Source organism: Microtus pennsylvanicus, chromosome 1, assembly GCF_037038515.1.
Source record: "Microtus pennsylvanicus isolate mMicPen1 chromosome 1, mMicPen1.hap1, whole genome shotgun sequence".
NCBI classification, from domain to species: domain Eukaryota; kingdom Metazoa; phylum Chordata; class Mammalia; order Rodentia; family Cricetidae; genus Microtus; species Microtus pennsylvanicus.
The window spans coordinates 64,173,354-64,196,940 of NC_134579.1; positions in this window are offsets into that span (position 1 = coordinate 64,173,354).

A 23,587-nucleotide genomic window follows, 5' to 3' on the forward strand; every position below is an offset into this window, starting at 1 on the left:
AGTGTCAGACAAAGAGAGTCCCCTACGACCCTGGACACACAGAGCCCCCGCAACACCCCCTGCTGAGCTTGAGTATGCCAGTCAAAGAATATCAAACTGAAAACCTGGTTCCAGTCTCGTGGTGGTGGAAACAGGGCCTCAGCAAATGGGAGAATAGCCTGCAGGAGACTCTAGCAAGTCAGAAGAGCGAGCGAGTAACAAGCGGGGGCGGTAGGTGCAGCCAGCAATCTCAGGGAGTTTGCTGGGAAGAACAGGATTGCCGGCATGAGTTGGTAAGGTTGGTAAGGGCTCAAGAGAAAGAGAGTGAAGACTTCAGGGTGCTGGGAATGAGGTCAGAGCCTGACCCTATAAGCCAAGTTCTGAGGCCTTGAGCAGGTGGCCAGGAGTCCGGTGTCACACGAAGAAGCAAGAGGAAGGCCACCTGTTGCCACACAGCTCAAGGGAAAGGAGCTTTGGCAGGAGATACGGTTCCATTCTGGGATGACGAGAGGATTTCTCTCTGATGACTGTGTAACGTCGTTTGGGACAAGACCATCAGTCACAGTGATAAAGTTTGAGGCAGAAGGACAGAGTCTCACTCTGTCCCTTCGCAGAGTAGGATGGCCAGATTTCCAGAACTTCAGGGAACCACCAGACGAGGTGGAGGTGAAGAGGTGCAGCTGGGCGCAGAGGAAGCTTCGTGAAGCATCCAGGACATTTACCAATGAATGATTGACATACTCGCTCACTGCCTAATGAATGTCGCGTGGATGATGAGAAGATGAGCCGGCCTTGTTGTTGAAGCCCCAGGTCCGTTCCTGTCGTCTTTCCAGTTTCTCCAGTTTTCTTGCTCGAGAGGGCGCACTTGGTTGGCGGCAGAGTGTTGTGTCCTCTCTCTGTGCCACGTACATCTCATAGAATTTTCTCTTTGTACACCAAGGTGGTACCCCACTGCCTCCCACCAGGCCTAGTGACCCTATGGTTAAAGTCCTTTTGGTTAAATTACTTGAAGAATAAAATGGCCACTCTCCTGCAGGTACTGGAAGGTGGAGAAGAGCTGGGGTAGGAGGAGTATAGGACCCCGGTTATAAGGGAAGCTGGAGAGTAGATGCAGATACCTCGTCTCTCTGCACATCTTTGCATTCAGTCCCCTGAAGGTCTTCTGAAGCAGCCCCCAGTCCATGGGCTCCTCACCCTGGACTATAGGGCTATTTAGAGGTTGGGTTGAGTCAGCAACTCCGACTGCTCAGCTGTAGGGGAGATACTATGCCCGGTGTTCAGTCAGTTGGAAGAATCTGACCCACTCGTCTGCCTGCTCCCTTCTCTGCTCACAAAATGAGGCATGACCATGCAGACATGCAACAAGGATACAGCCCTGCCCATTGCTCCTAATTATAAAACAGATGGGCGTGTGCTGCCATATCTGGTACTTAATATTGTTAAATGCCTCAAAATGATGTGTGCGTGATAAAAACAAGAGCGCTTATTAAGAGCTTATTAGACAAAGCTCACTCCCTCCCCAGCCTCGCTCCACTCCCCAAACCAACTATTGACACTCCTTTAGTGGTAGTGAAGGGAGGGTACCTCCCCTGTAGCCACTTCCATGCCTCTAACTAAATAGCTTATGTTATTAGCTCTTGAATCATTAACTTTAGACATTGTTCATTGTTGTGATATAGAGCTTAGCTTCTGCTCCTTCCACAACCTCCCAACAGATCTTCAGGATTAGACTTAGTTCTCTAAGGACGAGTTTAGCTAATATAATCTAGGTATGTAGCATTAGACTTAGTCCTCTAGGGTGAGTTTAGCTAATATAATCTATGATTAGCTAATATAATCTATGTGCGCAGCATTAGACTTAGTCCTCTAGGGTGAGTTTAGCTAATATAATCTATGATTAGCTATCTAGGTGTGTAGCATTAGACTTAGTCCTCTAGGGTGAGTTTAGCTAATATAATCTATGTGCGCAGCATTAGACTTAGTCCTCTAGGGTGAGTTTAGCTAATATAATCTATGTGCGCAGCATTAGACTTAGTCCTCTAGGGTGAGTTTAGCTAATATAATCTATGTGCGCAGCATTAGACTTAGTCCTCTAGGGTGAGTTTAGCTAATATAATCTATGTGCACAGCATTAGACTTAGTCCTCTAGGGTGAGTTTAGCTAATATAATCTATGTGCGCAGCATTAGACTTAGTCCTCTAGGGTGAGTTTAGCTAATATAATCTATGATTAGCTATCTAGGTGTGTAGCATTAGACTTAGTCCTCTAGGGTGAGTTTAGCTAATATAATCTATGTGCGCAGCATTAGACTTAGTCCTCTAGGGTGAGTTTAGCTAATATAATCTATGTGCGCAGCATTAGACTTAGTCCTCTAGGGTGAGTTTAGCTAATATAATCTATGTGCGCAGCATTAGACTTAGTCCTCTAGGGTGAGTTTAGCTAATATAATCTATGTGCGCAGCATTAGACTTAGTCCTCTAGGGTGAGTTTAGCTAATATAATCTATGATTAGCTAATATAATCTATGTGTGCAGCATTAGACTTAGTCCTCTAGGGTGAGTTTAGCTAATATAATCTATGTGCGCAGCATTAGACTTAGTCCTCTAGGGTGAGTTTAGCTAATATAATCTATGATTAGCTAATATAATCTATGTGTGCAGCATTAGACTTAGTCCTCTAGGGTGAGTTTAGCTAATATAATCTATGTGCGCAGCATTAGACTTAGTCCTCTAGGGTGAGTTTAGCTAATATAATCTATGTGTTGCACCATGGGCCACATACACAGTGGTGAGTCCCATAAGCTTCTACTGAAACTGAAAGAGCCCTACTACCCCACGATGATCCAAGGCATCAAAATTTTCAGTGCAACACATTGTTTATGTGTTTGTGGTGATGCTGGTATAAACACACCTCTGCATTGCCAGTTGGAAATGGGCAGTTAACAAAGTGCTCATGATCCTTTCAAATGAATGACTGTGTTCCTGGCTTATATATTTACGATACTATACTTCCATTATTATTTTACAGTTAGCCCCTACTTATTTCTCTCTCTCTCTCTCTCTCTCTCTCTCTCTCTCTCTCTCTCTCTCTCTCTCTCTCTTTCTCTCTCTCTCTGTCTGTTTTATGTGATTTTTTTTCAAGACAGGGTTTCTCTGTAGCTTTGGAGCCTATCCTGGAACTAGCTCTTGTAAACCAGGCTGGCCTTGAACTCACAGAAATCCACTTGCATCTGCATCCCAAGAACTGAGATTAAAGGCATGAACCACCACCACCCAACTATTTCTTTCTCTACCCTTGATTTAGTCTTGTGTCTTTTGTTCACTGTGGCCCGAGAAGTAATAACCAATTCTTTGTCTCTGAGTGTGGGCATATGTGTATCCTATATACACCATGATGACATTAGAGCTTCTCTTTCCATCCTTCATTTTGCTTGCCATGGTTTGGTAGTCTTCGGCCAAGGGAAGTTTACCAGGGAAATCTTGAGAGATTCAGGGCACGGTGAGAATGGTATGGCTTGGGTGTTGAGTGTCTCCCAAAGATCCTTGTGTTTAGGGCTCAGTCCCCAGATTAGTCTCATGGAGAGGCAACAGAACATTTGTAAGGGGGCTAATAGGGAATCTTTTTGCCATTTTGATGTGTTATCAAAACAGATTGAGGGACTATGGTCTCCTCTTTCTTTTGCTTTCTGGCCACGGAATGCGTAGTTTACTCTACCACATTCTTCTCGTTGTTGTTACCTAACAGCCCCATTAGAGACAGACCCAAAGAAAACCATGAGCCCAAACAAACCTCTTTCAAACCTAATTGTGTTGGGTAACTTTTTTTATAGTGACAGAAATCTGACTGATACAGGCAGTTCCAGAAGTTTAGATGGAGGCAGCCATTCCCTGAGATTTGCCCTTGATACTACGTCAACAAAGATAGAGCTCTGAAGGCAGGGAGTGCACCCCGCTTCACTCATGGCCCCCTGCCATAGGCAATAGAACTGATAAAGAGAACGCTTCTATGAGCCACATTCATCCTCATCCCCCAAAGAGCACTCAACTCTCTGCCTTCCTGGGATCTTTAGACTCAACATGTGCTTTCTCATGTTGATGAATCACAGGGGACTTTAAGCACCCTCATTTATCTCCTGCACTCATCAAGCTGTCTCCATGGGCCTCTTCCCTCCCTTCCTCCCTGTGACAGAAAGCCTGGCAGACTCAAGATGTTCTCACGCTCGCTCTGTGGTCCAGCTGTTCACTTGTCTGCTGACAGGATAAGTTGGGACTCCATTTCTTATTCTCTTCTTCCAAACTAGATATCTTTCCAGGGCCGCTGATAGAAACAGTACTTTGGCAGGCAGTCCCCTGCACCTGCAGCCAAGCTCTTTGGGGCCTAACAATTTTCTCAGAGTTACCTAAAAGTTGAGTTTATCAATTTAGTTCTTGAATTCTGCATTCTTAGATCAGCAAAAAAGATTACAACCAATGTATTCTATGAGGTGGGGGGGGCATGCACATGTACATGAGAGCATGTGCCATGTGTGAGCCATGGAGGCCACACCATGGAAGCCCGGTGTAGGAAGTCCTTCTGTATATGTGTTGTTTTTATTGGTTAATGAATAAAGAAGCTACTTTGGCCTGTGATAGGGCAGAATAGGGCTAGGTGGAAAGACTAAACTGAATGCTGGGCGAAAGTAGGCAGAGTCAGTGAGAAGGCATGTAGCTTCCACTTGGGACAGACACCTCTGCCAGAGCCTGCCAAAATTTTGCTGGTAGGCCATGACCTCGTGGTGATGCACAGATTAATGGAGATGGGTTACTTTAGCAATATGCTTAAGATATTGGCCAAACAGTATTGTAAACGATGTAGTTTCTGAGTGATTATTTCTAAGTGGCCAGGAACAAACAAGCAGCCTCGCCCAACAAATTGGTGTGCCTATGTGTGCTAGCTAAATCTACATAAAACCTGGGAGAGCTTGGAAAGGAATCTAGACACAAAAGAACAGAGTTAAACATGGCTTCTTGGTAGCTGGCAATTTTTTTTGGATGGACTCTGCTGACAATGAGTTTAAAAGAGGTCTTTTTTACTCAGCGATAGCAGCAAAAACCACATGACTCCTTTAAGAAGGATTTCTGGTTCATGCTAGTTGCATGGACAGCTCTGGCTCTTTTAAGAAACTGGGCATTTAAATGGGGTTTGTGAGAAGTGTGCTACACTGCTTAATGGTGCAACATAGACTTGCTGCATACTTGGAACTGAAGCAGTGTGCACAGCTCACAGAGGTGGTGAACATGCCTTTGCTATGTTGGACTGGGTGAAGCCAAAAGACAAAGCAGCCTTAGTCCTAGCCACACATACTAAGCATTTTTTTTTTAAAAAGGCACTCCTGTTCAGAAAATAATTACAGATATGCAATAAAGATAGAAACAGATAAAAAAAAAGACCTCTAAATGAGTAACAGTGTTGGATAAATGTATGCAGGCTTGAGAGAAAGAGAAAAAGAATATAGACAGTTATAAAAAGAAGTAAATGGTTTTTAAAATAAGGTCAAGTCTTTAAAGAGACAGAATACAGACAGCCAAAGATTAAAGGAGTACAGAAAAATAAACCACGTAAAGATGGAAAATACACAGTGAGTCTGGATTATGTATATTATTGTATTTTCTTTGAATTTTTGACGGTGAAGGAGCTAAGTGCAGAGAGGCATCTCATTGTATGGGCTGCTAAACTAAACCAACATATATATTTTAAAGGTATCTTGACTTCAAAATTTGGGTCTAAGGATTTGTTGCTTTGGAAAAGTGGTTCTTCTTCTGTTTCCACAGAGGATGAGAACCTGTGGATTCCTTCCAGACTAATGTAATTTGATGGGCCAAACCCCCCTCGAAGGTTGCCATAAACACCCCCCAAAATTACTTTGCCCAACAAAAAGCAGGAAGCAGTTTGGAGAGAACTACGCCCAAATTCCCAAATATTTATTTACATTTAAAGGGGGATATGCTATAGAGATTTTCACTGATAAGGATCTTGGTTTATTGCTACAAATTTAAGGTCAGTTTTGTTTATGTGTGTGTGTTTCTGCTCTTGTTTAAGGTATTGTGTTTGTGCAGCTCATTTAAAATGTAATGTATAATTAAGAAATACAGGTTATTAGGCATCAATAATAGTCAAGTCTATAGTCATGTTAGGTTTTCTAGATGTATAGAGATATATTTCAGATGGATAGGTATTCTTCAAATCTCTCAAAGATTAAAATGTTTTAAGACCTTTCATGACAGCAAGACACATCTGCTCCTGGCAGCACCAATCTTCTTCAAAGGGATGATGGGCATCAAAGAGATTCCTCATGGAGTTTGTTAGCCATTTGGGCAAGAAACTGCTCTTGCCTGAACTGTTTGACTGGACATGCAGGACCCATGAAAAATGACAGCTGAAGTTGCCTAAAAAGGTGAAACAGTCCTTCAGGGTTTTTGCTTCAGGAAAGAATCTGCCAGACATTCTGCAGGACACAGAAGAAAGTGACTGACAAACTGCCAGTATAGGTGGAACTGTCTTTGAAATTTCCTGCTTCATGGGAAAGTCTGCTGGTTACTATGAACCTATAGGCTGAATATGGATGCCCGCAATGTTACAGAAGAACTTTGGGTGACTGTCCAGGCAATGAGATGTCTCTGTCAATTCTAGACTTTTGGAAGTTGTTTACAATACACTTCCTGTTTACTTAGGCAATATTATATCTTTCTGGGGTCTTTGATGGAGTTGAAGAATAGATAGCTATAATATATAATAGTTATAATAGATAGCTATAGTTTTCCTTAGTTATGATAAAAGATAAAGTAGATATAAATATTATAACTGCAATTCTTGCTTGATACCTGTTTTGTTATATGAAATTTTACTATGTTAAAGTTAAAACCTTCCTTTTTATTTAAACAGAAAATGGGAAATGGTGTGGGAAATCCTGTATATGTGTTGCTTTTATTGGCCTGTGATAGGGCGGAATAGAGTTAGGCGGGAAAACTAAATTGAATGCTGGGAGAAAGTAGACAGAGTCAGTGAGAAAACGTGTAGCCTCCGCTTGAGACAGACACCTCTACCACTACCTCATGGTGATGCACAGATTAATAAAGATGGATTACTTTAGAGCATAAGAGTTTACTAGCAATATGCTTAAGATATTGGCCAAACAGTATTTCAAACAATATAGTTTCTGAGTGATTATTTCTGGTCTAAGTGGCCGGGAATGAACGAGCAGCCTCTCCCAACAGAGGCCTCTACTGTGGAGCCCAGAGGAAGATGTTGGGTACCCTGTTCTTTTATGTTCTTCCTTGATATTGAGTCTGAAGCTCACAGATTAGCTAGGCTGACAAGCCAGACAGCTCCAAGAATATGCCTGCTCCACACCCCTGGTGCTAGGGTTACAGATGTGCACTGCTACACTCAATACAGATGTGTGTGTACTGCTCACACTTCTTATGAGAGTGCTGGGGTTCTGAATTCAGCAGGTCCTCCTGCTTACATGCCATGACTTGCCTTGCTGACTGAGCATCTCCCTTGCCCCACTGTCTTTTATTAAAATCAAAGTCACCATCAAATACAAGTAGAAATGCTATCTTCACAACACTTGTGCTAATAAGACAATCGGTGGATAAGGATGGGAGAAGAGGGAAAATCTTTCTCATGGCATTGCCAGATGTGTTGAACACACTTTGTTCTGCGTTCCCTGGGGGCTGATCACTGTCATGCTTGGTCCTCACTATGCTCTGATGGGAAACCTGTGAACATCCTTGATGCTCATCTTTCAGGGAAAGTGACAGCCGCTGCCCTGAGGGCAGGAGGTGTTTCGTAAATCTTGGCATCTTCCAAGTCGCTGGGTAGGACCCCCTGCAGATAACCAGGGCTCCATGTTTGTTCAAAGAGCGAACTTGCCAAGATCACAGAGCCAGTTAGATTTATGAGTTGCTAATCAAATGTTTTCCTCACTAATCCAAGCTCCCTTTTCTCTGAGTGAGCCAAAGGCTCTGAAAAAGAACCAAGAGATTTTGCAATACTGCAAAATATTGCAAAACTGCAATACTGCAAAGAAGAATAAGCCAGGAGCACAAAAGAAAACAATTTTTAAACAAAATGGGAAGGTTCCAGAAATGTACATTGCTAACTATTCTCTGAATGCTTCGCCCACTGTGTCTGAAATGGAGTTAATGGCCTGTGAGAAGCCAACCACAGGAAGGAATGGTCCATTCTTTACAGAAGGACCCCATGGTCCTCCAGTCCAAGGAGAACTGTGCCATCATGGGCGGTAGCAATGCAGTCCACGTCCCCTGTCTTCCCCACTACCATGTGTCCTTGGACATGATCCCTTCCCTGGCTCTCACATGTGACAGGGCAGGCCCCAGTGTGAGAACAGGCCCATCCCCAGGAGAAGGGAATTGATTCTCTGTATCACACTCCAGGGCGTGGGAGCTAATGCAGTTAAGGCCCAGCCCAGAGCCACCATAGTATATTACGTCCATCAGTCACTGCCTAGTGTGAAGCAGACCTGCAGCTTGCTGGGATAAGCCCTAGAGGTGTTTCTGGAAGTGACAAGTGTCAGCTGAGTTTTAACTTCTCTTAGGTCTCCTGTGACACACTGCTTGTACCACACATGAATAGGCTTTCGGCCCTTCTGACAGAGGTGATTGCTTGGAGGATACCACGAAGGTCACCTGGAAAAGATCTGCACTCCTGAGGGGTGGTCTTTCTCTTCTTGTCTCTCTTCTGCTGGAGATGCTATGCTCAGACCACCTTCCCACCTAGCTGCTGTCTAACACTTCCCAGCCCTTGAAGGACAATAAGGGGAGGGCTTCCCAGCGCAGTGGGGGGACATAGATCCAGTTCCTCAACGAGCAAATGGAAAAACCCTGATAAATCGCATGTTTTCCCTGAGGCTCAGGCTTCCTATTGTGCACAGCTACTGAACCTTGGCCTCCTGTCACTCAATCTCCACATCAACCCTATAAGGAACGGGGTTCCTTGTTCTATGTACTATTTCAGGCGGCACCACTCAATGAATAATAGAATCATTGTATGGCCCAAGGAAGAAAATTTTATTGGTTTCATTTTGTGAAGAGGAGACCAGATCTCAAAACCACAAAATGTCTTCCCCACAGGAAACAACCTGAAGGACTGCATCTCAAAGCAAGTGCGTGGGCTCAGAGAGACACCAGACCTCAGACGATAGGTAAAAGCATCTCTTGTCCTGATTTGCATTTTAGTGGCCCTCAAGAGATCAGGAGGACCCCTCTCTTAAGAAAGGACCCAGCTCTTCACAACCCCTGCCTTGCTGCTGCAGTGTGTGTGCTTGCTGCCTGTCTCGGGTGGGCATAGTGCCTCCCACTAAGGGCTCTGCTCCTATGCGGAAGTGAGCCTGGCCTCCGGGGAGAGCTGTGGATCTCTGAGCACTAATTGGTCTGAGTTTGAATCCTAGCTTCCGACTTAAGCTAAAGCTACTTATCCTTTTGGGATTCCGATTTCTTCCTCTTAAAATGGAGGAAATAGTACTCATTTTGATGAATTCTTTTGTAATGTAGAGAGAAGTGGGTGATCATTTAGTGCTGTGTTTGGGGGCCACAATGGGGGCAGCAGCTAGTCTTCATCTTCCCCAAATGGTCCAAGTTCACGGAGACCCTCTGAACTTAACAAGCAATACTTCCAACATATTGCTCTTGGCAGTAAAATATTGGATTCCTCGCCTGGGTTTGGAGGCCAAATATTATTATTATAAATATTTTGAAAATGAAAATCATGTGTAACAAAATATTTCAAACTCTAAATGACGACACTTCCCTCACTTTGAGTTAAACTAGAAACCCATGGTTAAAGAGGCAGCGACCTTCCTCTAGCCTAGTGATAATATGCATGCTTTTAATTCCCGGAGGCCAGGGAATATTCAAACACAAGCCGCTCAGCTCACAAAGTCTAATTAGTTTCCTGTACTCAGAGAAAGCAAATTAGGAACACGTCAGATCCCAAACAGCCTGGCAATCGGAACAAACCCCTAAGTTACAGCAACTTTTTTTTCAGAAGGGAATTATAATTCTCTCTCTACCTCCCTAGAAAAAGTAATTTGGAAGTCTCACAAACTCACATCCTGCTTCTTGGTCACCTCTTTATCCTGCTCTCAGGTCCACGTGCTCAGCTAAAAGCTGAATTGTCCTACCCTGCACCAAGGTGCTGTTCGGAGCACAGTGCCAGCTGCAGTCACCTTAGCCTTGGCAAGTCCCCACTCCGCTAAATCTGTCACACCTCTGACCTCGGGAGACCTCAGCCCCTGCCCTCCAGGGAGCCTCTAGCCCTGGAGAAGGGTGGAGCTGTGCACACACAGAACTAGTTAGATGCCCACAGAGGAGCACACACAGAGTTCAACCAGGAGGGGCGAGTTCCAGAGAGGAGGCTCCGTTTGATTTGGAACTTAGGAAGGAGATGAATTTCAAGCTAGCAGTTTGGTAAGAGGAGTCTGGTCACCATGGGCAGAGTACACTGCAAGTGGCAAAGACCATGCCTCTGGGTAGTGTTTACTGAGAGGTGGTTTAGGGAGCGGAGAGAACAGATCCCTGTGTATCTGCAGCTCCTGAAACGGCTCTAGGTGAGGGCTGTGGTTCTGTCTTCTTTGGCGGATGATCTAATTACTTGCAAATTAAGCTCTTGGTGCCGAGGCTGTGAGGTGTGAGTCTGGAAGGGAGAAGGGACAAGAGCATCCCCGACTGTTCGGAGCAGGCCCAGCTGTGCTGTGCAGGACGACCAGGCCGACGCTGGGGAGAAATAGATGCTAGCTCTGATGCCCACATCACGATGCATTAGCGAGCACCTGGTGAATTACGTGTCCATTAGCGAAGTGGCCCGGGGCTTTATGACTCGCTCTTTTCTAAATCAAAAATAATACCAGTAACAGCTCGCCATCTTCTCCTGCAGCTGGGCAGAGTGAGTATTTCATCTGTCATTAAACAATTACTGCAGTCCTCTGAGACACGCGGCTCTAAGCCTCAGGATGCAGGCCCAGATGAAAGTCTGCACTCCCATCGTGACCCACCTACTCCAACCTGACCCCAAGGAGCAACTTAGTCTCTTTCTTACCACAGAAGGCTGGCCTCAGCTAGGTCAGGAGGGAGGCTGATTGTCTCAGTACAGAAACCCATCAGGGAGGGATCAGATATCCTTGTCTTAAAGCCAAAGGGCCCCAACCTGGAAGAGGTCCCTCTTAACTCCTCCCAGAGACAGCCTTCCCCATTCCTATCTGCTACACCCTTCTGCCATACCCCTCCCAGACCTCAGGGTGCTGCCAGCTGGCCGAGGCTGTAGGTGATGTGGAGGTGAACTTGTCTTGTGCAGAGTTAGAACGGGGTTTCCCTCTAGTCGACTCACCCAGCTCCAGACATCTCACGCTGAAGCCCAGACAACCCAGAGAAAGGCTGATTCAGCCCAACAAATGGTGCATCATACAAGACAAAAGAAAAATTCCCAAAGGATGGACTGTATAGAATAGGAGGAGACCAGTCATTCCCAACCCTTCGAAAGGACAGCTCTTGACGTCATAGATACCATGGATATCCACAGATACCATGGCTGCCATGATGGGGGACCTGTGCCATTTCTTATGAGAGAGTTCTCCAGTTCTAACAAGAATCCTGTACTGAGTCAATATCCCTTGTAAGAGTCCTGGTCCGTCTCTGAGAGGCTGGAACCCGCGATGTGCCACAAGGCAGAGCCCTTGCCTCCTAGTGTGGCGGCCTCACTGCTCTCCCTCAGGCTTTGTTCCATCCGTCTTCATCTTCTGCTCTAGCACCCTCCCACCATGGTCTAGTTTACGTCACCAGCTGATTTACTTCCACGCTAACTAATTAGCTGTCGTTTATTTGTAAGTAATTCCAACAACTGGCTTCAAAGGGCCAGAGCATTAATAGTATCTATATTTAACTGTATATCTCTCCCCTTTTCCCCCACACCTTTGACAGCCTTTTTTTTTTTTGAGACAGGATTTCTCTGTGTAGCCCTGGCTATCCTGGAACTCACTCTGTGGACCATGCTGGCCTTGAACTCACAGAGATCTGCCTGCCTCTGCCTCCCAAGTGCTGGGATTAAAAGGCTGTACCACCATGCCCGACCTATTTTTAGCTTTCAGAGAACATTTTACTTTATGCATAGTTTTGTTTATATTTAGTTGTTTCTAAATAAGTAAATAAATAATTTACTAAGCAATAGTTTCTCGAGTCTCAATTTTCACTCACTGTTCTATACATGTGAGACTGGGGATAGTTCGGTGAGTAAGAGGTATGATTTTAGCTACAACTATTTTACGCATGTAGATATATTGCATCTGTCACATAGCACTTATATTTGCTAGCTTACTGGTATGCAGCTATAGTTCATTCATTTTTACTACCACAATTTATATATCCAATATCATGTTATCTTAGGGTCACTTTACTATGGCTGTGATGAAATACCATGACCAAAGACAAACTGGGGAGGACAGGGTTTATCTGGCTTATGCTTCCACGTCACTATTTACCACGGAAGGAAGTCGGACAGGAACTCAAGCAGGGCAGGAACCTGGAGACAGGAGCTGATGCAGACGCCATGGAAGCCTGCTACTTACTGGCTTGCTCAACCTGAGCCACCAGCCAAGGGGTGACCCCACCCACAATGGGCTGGGTCCTCTATCACTAATAAAGAAAACACCCCACAGGCTTGCCTTATGGAGGCATTTTCTCAGCTGAGTCTCCCTCTGCTCTGATGACTCTGGATTGTGTCAAGTTGACGTAAAACTAGCCGGGACACATGTCAAAGGGCGTCGTGGCTGTTTCTGAATTTTGCCGGTAGGAGCAATGCTGCTGGAACATGGCCGTATGAGGAAAGCATTTTTCTTACGTGGATGCCTAGAGGTGAAATTGTTAGGTCACTAAACTATGAATGCAATTTGTAAGATAATTGCTAAATTACTTGTCAGAATAATTACACCAATTTGTACCTCTATGAGGACAATAGTGAGATCCAGTTAATGAAAATATTCTCCCACCCATGGTCATCTCGGACTTCTCCACTTTTGTCATCAAACGTACACACACAGCAGTGGGAATTAATTTGCTAAACAATTTTAAATGCAATGTGGAAATATCTGCTAAAAATTTTAAAGGAACCTCTCTTTAATTTAGGAATATCACTTTGTAAAAAATATTTTAATTACCTCTATCTGTTTATTTGTGTGTGTGTTCTTGTGCATGTGCCGTGGTGTGTGGGTGGAAGTCAGGAGACAGCTTGCAGGGCTCAGTTCTCTTCTTCTACCACATGGGTCCCAGGGATTGAACTCAGGTCATCAGGTTTGGCTGCAAGCACTTTTACTCATTGAGCCACTTCATCAGCCCCGAGGCATCACTTTTGAACATCTGTTCTACTAAAATAAATGTTAAAGTAGAGAGAAGTGAATTTTAAGAACATCTATTATATTACCTTTCCTTCTATTTTAATAAAAGTTGAAATAATCTGAATGCCCATCAGTAAGAAATTGGTTGACTAAATTATGGAAGCTCTATGTGCAGGTTAAAATGCAATCGCTAGGAACGCAATCGAGGTAGACGGGAGAGGCTAGCTGGATGATACGAAGTGCTAAAGACATGTTCTAGAAGAATGAGTGTGGTCTGATCCCCATCAGCGTCTCTGCACGGAGGAACGGGTGCTGTGGCTGCTCTCATTTGTTTGTGTGCACAAAGGGAAATGTGTGGGAAAAGATACCCCGGCCATCCACACTGGGTACCTCGGAAGAATGGGGCTGGAGAGGCAGCAGGGAACAGAAGGTGACCTTGCCGAGATTGTATGTAACTCCGGTCCCTGTAGCAGCCTCTTCTTGGTCTTCCATCGATGCCTGCGCCACCACCTTTCTGCTCCCTTGGTTCAGTCTTCATTTCCCTCACAGAATGAGACCAAAAGCCCTCATCCTGCCGTTCAGTCCTGCCAGGAGCTGGTGCGGTCTCTGGAAATGCCCCTGTGGGCACCTGAGCTCATACTGACTTTTTGCCCATCTATGAGCAGCTGTTCTGAAATAGAAGCCAGCTGTCCAGAGTGGCGATTTTATAGCCCAAAGGTTTGGATTGTAGTCATTGCTGACTGAGCAAAACTGAAAAAGAACATAGTAAGGATGGAATGCAAACACGGAGCAACATTAGGAGGGTGGGGAGGAAAGCAACAGTGCCAACCAACCAAGGCTCTAGACCAGTGGCTCTCAACCTTCCCAATGCTGCAACCCTTTAAGATGGTGATTTTGGTGATCCCCTCCCCAACCATAAAATTATTTTCACTGCTACCTTATAACTGTGATTTTGCTAATGTTATGAATCATAATGTAAATATCTGATAGCTCGAGTGGTCTTAGGTGACCCCTGTGAAAGGGTGAGTCGAGGGCGTGAACCGTTGCTCTAGAGGTTCCCGCCAGCTGGCGTCGCTGTAGGTGGAGAACATGGGCAATTTGTTAGCTATTACTGAGTCAGTCACAGGGGTTTTTTTAGATTGCACTTATTTGTGTGTATGCACACATGAACATAAGCTTGTGTGTGTGTGTGTGTGTGTGTGTGTGTGTGTGTGTGATAGCACTCATGTGGAAGTCAATAGAAGCGTATTGGACTTGGTTCTCTTCTTCCACCGTGTGGGTCTGGGGCTGGAGCTTAGGTTGTCAGGCTTGCAGCAAAACCTCTTAGCCCTCCCACTGGCCCTGTCAAAGTATTTTATTGCTTACCTCCATGGGGTTTAATAACCATGACACTGTTCCTATCATATTCCGAACACACCTATATCATGACCTGGAGCCAAGGGTCACACATAATATTGGGAAGACACCAGGACATTTCCCTTCCTTTGCTCCTGGCTTCTTTTCCAAATTCTCATTCCAAAGGATAAGAGTTCTGACTCTTTTCAGGGTCTTGTTGTTCAGAAACACCATGGACCAGTCATAGTTTACCTAGCGGGGACAGGAGGCTCTAATGCTCCCACAGGCCCTGTCTGGACCTGCAGACAGAGGGTAAGTATCTAAGACAAAAAGTTGGGTGCAAAAGAAGGGCCCAGCCCCACATCCAGTGACCTCCTAACAGGGAGGAGAACATCCCGAGGCTAAGAGAAGTCAACAGAGCACAGAAGACCACTCTGGGAACCTAGGGTTCCTGAATGGCTTTAGGGTTCTCCCCACTTTCTGGCTCTCAGTTTCCAAATAGAACCGCTGGAGATAAAGACAATGTTTTACCGCCACAAGTACCATTACCTGAACAGATGTCGCCTGGGCCTCTCGAGATCTGCCTGCCTGTGGCGTCACAAGACAAGCTCCGGTCACGATTACAGCCGTCCTGATAAAATAATTCTCATCAGAAATGTTCAGTGATGAGTTAATTCCCAAGCTCCTGTGCTCCTGCAGCGGGAGGCACCATTTAGTGAATTACTTCTTTCTCTAACCACTCGGTGCCCTGGGAGAGCTCATTCACTTCACAGAGGCGAGCAATTTACTCCTATGAGTTCACCGCTTGCCTCTCCAGGCCTCCAAAGCTTTGGAAAATTACTCAACCCTCATTCCTTCCCCCAGCGCACTGAACAAAATCCTCCAAGGCTGTTTGGTTGATTGCTAGTTCCCCACTGAGCCTTTACGAAACACCTTCTGGGTACAGAGCCCGGCATGCGGCACCTGGCAAATATGAAAGACAGATGTGCCAAGCCTCCGGTGACTCGCAAATAAACTTAGGACAGAAAACAAGCCCCAGAGTGTGGTCAGCGTACCTTCCTGGAGGCTCCGGGCCAGCTCCACTAGTCTCTTTTTTCCTCTAGCTAAAAGGCGGGGCATTGGGATGCTCATTTCTTGTAATCTTCCTCTTTTAGTCTTTTAAAAGGCTAGCCAAGATGTGACAGGCGGTTCCAATGGATGAAGAGCTGCCTGTCCCACCAAAGCCAGGCCTCCCTGCACTACACACACACTATTTCTTGTGAACATCTGTCCTCCTGCCCCTCCCTCCCTCTGCACTACCCTCCCTGACTCCCATTGTTAACATAGGCAAGAGCCTCTGAGCTGTAGAGAGAGGGCATGGTGTCTTTGTGGTCTTTGCTCTCAATCTGTAGGAAGTAGAATCACCCAGTAGCTTCTGGAGCATCCAGATAGGGTTCAGCCTTAGTCATTGATTCTACCTTCTTTTATAGAAATGCCCTATCCAGGGTGACTCAGGAAGCCAAGTATGAAAGAGAGAGAAACTAGGCCCTAAGGTCAAGTCTTTCTGCAACCAGGCTGAAGAATTTTCTAGAGTGCATGCGAGATGGTTTTATTGGCATGTGTCTCCAACACTGCTTACATGCCCGTGTGACTGGCCTCGGGTGAGGTCCCAGCTATAGAGTGATGGAAAAGGGCCTTCTGGGAGTTGGCAGTGGAGTGGGCGAGACAAGTGTGTGAACATAAGGTCCAGGTTGTGTTCTTAGTTATACCAGATTAGAACCTGCCCAGGGCAACACAGGGAATCATCAGAGAGGAGGTGACATTTGCATATGTCCTGGTGCATTGCAAGGAGATGTGGGGAAGCCCATCCCATAGGACCAAGTGACGTGCATGGTCATGACCAGAAAGGCACTGAAGTCTGGTCCGGAGGCCTCGGTGCTGACAATGGAAGAGCAGAGTAAATTGTGAAGCTGGTGCTAACGGGGGTCAAATACTGAACCATGACATGTGCACTGTAATTCAAGTTTAGGGTGCACTCCTCAAGCTTCTTCCAGCACCACCATGCTTCTCCCAACAATGCCTTTTCCATTTGTGCCCTTCTCCATGATTCTTACAAAGACCGAATCAGAGCTGAGGTGTTAGAAAGCCTGTTCACTTATGAGCTCTTGGTTTCCCGTTAGAGTTTTAAGGTTGCCAGGTACTAATGTAAACCTGGCCAGAAACCCATGGTTGGGGTACTCAGAGGCCTTGGGGGGAGAACCTACTCCTACAATCATTCTGCTAAGTGGACATGGCAGCAGACTGCCCTCTAAACCCATTTCTCTCCACCCATAGGTAACTGCAGCTCCCGGACCTCGTCAGAGAAGTTTATGCAGTGGGTGGTGATTAATGTAGAAATTCCCAACTGGTCAAAGTGCAGAGAGAGTGTCAGTGGAGCGCTCAGGGACACCACACACACACAGGCACACACACACACACACTCCTCTTCACAGCTCAGGGGCCATTGGGGAAAAAAGAGCGAGGTGGAAAGATCGTAAGAGTCAGAGTTTGGGGAGAGCTGGAACCAAACAGTGTCTTCTGAGTGTGACAGAACCACTATACTCATGCAGCTCATGCCCTCCCAGGAGCTGAAGCTGTCTGCACAAGATTTGTACAAGAACAAGCCAGTCAACACTGCACTGTGGAGGAAGTAGGAGAGCAGAAACCTTTAGCCCTCACTGGGGAGTAAGCCGGTTTTCTTTAGGCTGACACATTCCAATGAATAGTTCCACGCCCATAATCATAGAGTCAGCACAAATTGTACTCTGTGAGTTATTTAATAAAAAATAAATAAATAAAAGGGGAGGAGGTGCTGGAAAGAAGACTGAGCAGCCAAAGGCATTTGTTGTTCTTGCAGAGGACTGGGGTTCAGTTCCCAGCACCACAAGTGGACTCCCAGTTATCTGTTCACTCCAATCCTGGAGGAATCTGATGCCCTCTTCTGACCTCAGCAGGCAGCAGGCATATACACAATGCATAAACATGCATGAGGGCAAATACACAAAATAATAAAATAAACAAATCTTCCTCCTCCTTCTATGGTTTTTCAAGACAGAGTTTCTGTATGTAGCCCTGGCTGTCCTGGAACTTATTCTGTAAACCATGTTGGCCCCGAACTCAGAGATCCACATACCTCTGCCTCCTAAGTGCTGGGATTAAAGGCATGAGCCACCGTTAGCCGGCGTCCAGCTCTATCCAGCTTCTTAAATCTTTCACAGACACTTGAAACCACAGGCCCAAACAGAACTATCTTGTTTCCTAATCCTGTGGTTGTACCTGAGAGTCTAACTCAGAGGGGAGCATTCAGAGGTCACTCTGACCTTGCCCACATCCTCTGATGTCATTATCCTCTGCATGTTCCACCCTGTTGAGTGAAGAGAAGATTCGATGTTCCCTTGAACTTTCCCAATATAGCAGATCCAAACCGTTTTCACAATCTCTTCCCATCCCGTCCGTTTCATTCACAGCCAAATTTCCGAAGTATAAATCAAGTCACTTAACTTCCTGACTCCTCACTGCACCTAGAGAAAATTCCAAATGCCGATAGGTCATCCATGATCCGGCCTTGGATCAGGAAAGTGGAAACTGATATATCAAGCATCGTCTGGTCCCTTCCTACCTTCCGGTGGACTTTAAGAGCCACACTTACCAAGTGACTCCTGATGTCTGGCCTCTGCCTCTGAACCTGCAGCTCAGGGCACCTGCTCCTGGATGCATGGTTTGTGCCCCAGGCAGTCTTTAAGCCAGGCAGAGAGCAGAGTATTGTCTTTGGTTAGACAAGCCACCACCAGGAGAAGTGTCACTCAGACCTGAGAGCCGCTGATGCTCCCCAGCTGAAGGGTAAATGTGAGCAAACTTCTGTTTCACCTGCATAGCAGCATGTTAGGAGGAAGTCATACCTAACTACAAGTATCTTCATAATTATGATTTTCTTTTTTGCCCTTAACAGCCATGTGAAAAAGTTGATATTCTCAATTTTACAGAGAAGAGGTTAATATGGGGAGGTAGTTTGCTCTGAATAGAGAAATAATAAAGACTGTGTAGTGGTAGTGATATTGTCAGAAGAGGGAGGAGGAGGAGGAGGAGGAGGAGGAGGAGGAGGAGGAGGAGGAGGAGAAGAAGAAGAAGAAGAAGAAGAAGAAGAAGAAGAAGAAGAAGAAGAAGAAGAAGAAGAAGAAGAAGAAGAAGAGCGAGATGGAGAGGAAAAAGAGGAAGGAGAAGGAAGGAGGAGGAGGTCATAACAAGTCCTGGAATTGGCAACATGACATCTTGTCTGGGGAGAAAGAGTAGGATACACTCCTAGAAGCTCTTTTTCTTTTTTGGGTTTCACAATTTCGGGGAAATATCAATGATTTTCATGACTTCAGTGAAGCATAGGTGCATACAATATTACCAAGCGCTGGAAAGAGCCACCCTGTTCCACTTTCCGTGTCTCTCTTCCTGCCCTTTCCTATTAGTTCCACAGGAATCTGAAAATGAGATGTGCGTGCTTGCTAGATTTTATTAAATCTTATCCACAAGGAGGAAAACTCTGTGATCAGACATCGGGTATTATGAGTTCTAAAGGCTCATTGGGAATCGTCCTGAAGGCTGGAGAAGCAAGTAGAAAAGAAATAGGGTGGAAAGATGGTGGGGGAGTGTGAGGAGGGGACCACACTGCCAGACATCAGAACCGTACATATCAGACCCTTGAGAAGCAGCCACAGCTGGCGCAGCCGATGGACCTGACCCAAGACACGGCCCATAGCGCATTTGGTGCACCTGCACCCGCTTCCGTCAGAAAGACTCCTTCCCAAGTCCCACCCCTTTAGACAATGTTACAGCGGTGCACCCGCCCTTTGGCTCAAGCCATCTGAGGGCCAGGGCCTGAGAGTCTGTCTTGCCTCCCCTGACTACATGCAAACCTCACATCCCATCCAAGGCTGGTCCAGCAAAGTCTGTTTTCCCAAGTCACACCCAGAAGTCTTCACACTGTGTCTTTCTTGCTCCCTGACCTTCATGCGGGCTCCAGTTGCCTTTCTCTAGACCATTCCTCCAGACTTCCTCTGCCCTACCTGCCTGTGGTAGAAACGTGACCTTGGACTCCAGCTACGACCAACTCAATCATCTCAGACCCACTATACTGGCAACGATGGCTAGAAAAATTGTGTAAAACGTGTACTTTTAAAATCTGCTTAAAGTAACTGGAGAGCTCCCAAGACCGAAGGTTCATGAAAGGCCAAGATCCCGGAAAAGGGGAAATGGAAACAGTGAGCTTAGCCACAGCCAGATGAGCCAGATGAGGCTTCTACTCAGCAGTTTAGACCTGGGGAAATGGAGCTGAGCACCCAGTGTTCTCTTGGGGAAATGGGAACTGAAGCCTGAATTCCGTGTCAGTATCATTTTTAAAGCTCCATACGACTGCATTTGATCATGCCGCTTTATACGCGGCCTAGCATTCCATTAAAAATGACCAGCAAGGCAGGCACACCTGCAGTCCTCACTCCTGGAGAGACTGAGGCAGGGGGACCGCTTGAGCCTATCCATGAGTTCAAAATTTGTCTGGGTAGCACAGTGAAATTCCCTCTGTCTGATCAAAACCAAACAAAACAAAAGTCAGCAAAAATTACCGGGGAAAGCAAGAAGTAGGATCAAATGACTGAAACCCAAGAAACAAAACACCAAGAAAAAACCAACAAACAAGCAACACCTCAACAGATACAAAGAAGATCCAGATATGGAAGTTATCAACTACAGCCTAGAAGACCACGAGGCTTGATGTCACTCTTGAATTGCTGTTAGGTTTGGCTGAGCATCCTAGAACCCCAAAGTAACATTAGTTTACACAAGTGAAGTCTTGGAGGCAAAGTCGACTCAGTCAGCAAAGTGCTTGCCATACAAGCATGGAGACCCGAGTTTAAACCTCCAGCATCCATTTGTAGCATCTTGTGCCTGTAATCTCAGTACTGGGCCGGTGGAGACAGGAGGACCCCTGGGGCTTGTTGGCCAGCCGGACTAGCCTAATTGGTGTGATCCAGGCAAAAAGTGAGAAAGACATCAGTCATCAATCCCTGGTCTCAAGTGCACACACACCTGTACATGCAAACGTATACACACACACATGCACATGCACACACACACAGACACACACATGGACACACACCTCATTAATTTTCACTTAGAAGAGCTGGCACACAAGGTTGGTATCTGCTCTCTCTCTTCTGCCATTTCTAACACCTGGCTTTCAATCTCAAGGCAGCTTTGTGGCCCAAAAGGATTGTTGAAACTCCAGCCATCATTTCTGAAACTCAAAGAAAAGTGAATCCTACTATCAAAGGGGGTCCATTTCTCCTTGGTGACTGCTCCCCCTGTGAGCACCTCCCTAGAATCCCTGGGTGTTCTCTCTGCTCTCTTGTGGACTGGTTGCCTCTTCCAGCCTAGGAAGCTGAATGTTCTTCCAGGTCAGGAACTCACAGGCCCTGCGGAATTCCATAGCTAAGAATTAGCTGTCTCTGTTACTCTCTCCCTTTAGGGACCCTCAACAGTGCTCCTTTGCTAGACATATAGAGTCCTTCCCGGTCTGGCTCCTACCTCTCTCTAGCTCCATTTCCTGTCCCTCCGGACAGATATCCTAGACCGTAACCAGCCCTGGCAACTGATCACTTTCAGAACACACAGACAGGAGCCTCTGGGAGCGTTACTCCCTGGCTGTTTGTTAGCCTGGAATGCCCTTTCTCTGACAAGCCTGGCTCATTTTCAAAGCTTCATTCAAAGGTCATCTCTTTGTGTTACTTTTTCCAGGTCTTTCGGTTGGAACTCAGGGTTCTCCAGCTCTGCTTGCACTTGGTGCATGCCTGGATTGCAGTTCTGGTCTCATGCTATGTGGCCCTTTCTGAATGAGACTCTCCAGGGTAGAAACAGCTTCCTTATCTCCCTGCCCCCTGCCGCCCCATGTAGAGTTCCCTAAGGCCTGCACACAGTAGGTGCTTTGCCAGAGTTTGCTGAATGGGTGAGAACATAATGAATACATTTAGTCAATGGATCCATTTCAAGTGTTTCCTCTTACTAATGTATGCAACTCTAGACAAGAAGCCTTCACGCACGATGCATTTGATTTTCCAAGTCCTTGTTGCAGAAAACTTGTTGCACTATATCTTGCAAGGAATGATTGATTTGAGCTGGGAAGTTGCTCGTGTGTATATTATTTGATACGGTGCTATGAAACCAACTTCAGAGAAGTCCGGTGCAGTTAGCAGTCACAAGGCATTAAATTCCAAACAAACCTGAATGTTCAGCAAACAGTGCAGAAGATGCTGCAAGTCTGCAGCTCTCTCATCCCGTGCACACACTAGGAAGAGTGCAGTCACTGGCTCACAGGGCCTGAGACCTCTGGCAGGCTAGAACCGGAGCTGAGAAAGTCTCGGCAACAGACAGCTCACAGTGAGTGCTGCCTGCTTACTATGAAATAGAAGCCTGTTCCTACAAATATTTGGAAAAAGAAATCAACGATGTCAACAGAACAGCAAAAAAAGACTTTTGGAGGCAGAAAACCTAAATTTGGAGGCAAGCCTAAATTTGGAACAACCATGATTATCAAAACATGAAAATTAAACCAGGAGTGGGAGAAGTGATCTTCAGCCCGAACATTAATTATTCGCATTAATGCAAGAGTGAGGAGCCAACGCCACCCTCTGCATGTCTGTGTTCCCCTGTAGAAGAGTGTCTTCTTGGTGTATCTTTCACAGACAGCAATATCCCTTGCCATAAAAACAGGGCAAGTTGCAAGCCCAGGTCCTTGACAGCCAAAACTATATTTATTCATGCAGGTGACTCCTATTTATAGCACATGGTTCTGGTTTGCATCATACGGTTTCCCTATCAAGATTAGTCAATTTAAGGACAATAAAAGAATCAATCTAGAGAAGACCAAGCAAGTAAATGTAATAATATGTGTGGTCACAGTGAACAAAAGGTAAGCTGTATTTACAGGGAAATTTGGGAAGCAAATTGTCCAGGGTGGAGAGCAGGCTTTCCCAGTGGTGGGGCAGGCCGGGCAGGCTCTGAGGAGCAGGCAGGGTCAGGGTGGGAATGGAATCTGGGTGGAGGACCTGGGATTCTGAAGGAATAGGATCAGGTCTACCAAGCTGATTCTTCTTGTAACCGTACTTCTCAACACTGCCTCATATTGTTTTCCAGGCCGATTTCCTCCCCCACTCCCCATGCCTCTGAAATACTGCATGTATGTGTGTGTGTGTGTGTGTGTGTGTGTGTGTGTGTGTGTGTGAGAAAGAGAGAAAGAGAGAGAGAGAGAGAGAGAGAGAGAGAGAGAGAGAGAGAGAGAGAGAGAGGAGGTGGGGCTGACGATGGCGGCTTATGGTGAGCATCTTTCTGCACAGAGGCCCTGACTCAGGTCACAGGAAGTCAGCATGGCCCGGGTACTCTGTTCTCAAGTAGTCCTGCAGGGGCCCTGATACCTAGTCTCTGCAGGTTCACGTGGGCCTCCCTGAGGCCCACCTGGAGGGAAAGGGAGCAGCCCAAAATGTCAGCCTACTTCAGCAATCCTCATGCGAGACTTAACCCTTATCTGTGCTTTCTGGTTTGTGGCTCGATTCTCCTTTTCTGTCCCTTTTGCCCTAGAGACATGAAGTCTCCAGCAGCCCCCATGTTCTACGAACGAGAAATGCAGTACAGAAGGGAGAAGAGGCAGGAGAACGTGTTCTGAATCGGCGTGGCATTTCTGAGCCTGGCTATGGTTCTGGCAGATCTGACCCGATGTGCCAAGCGAAGTGACACAAGATAGAGGCTCCATGTCTCAGCATCAATGCCATCAATCTAGACGCTGCCGGCGGCGCTGGCTTCCCTTGGAAAACATTTCAAAAGGAAAAGGTCACA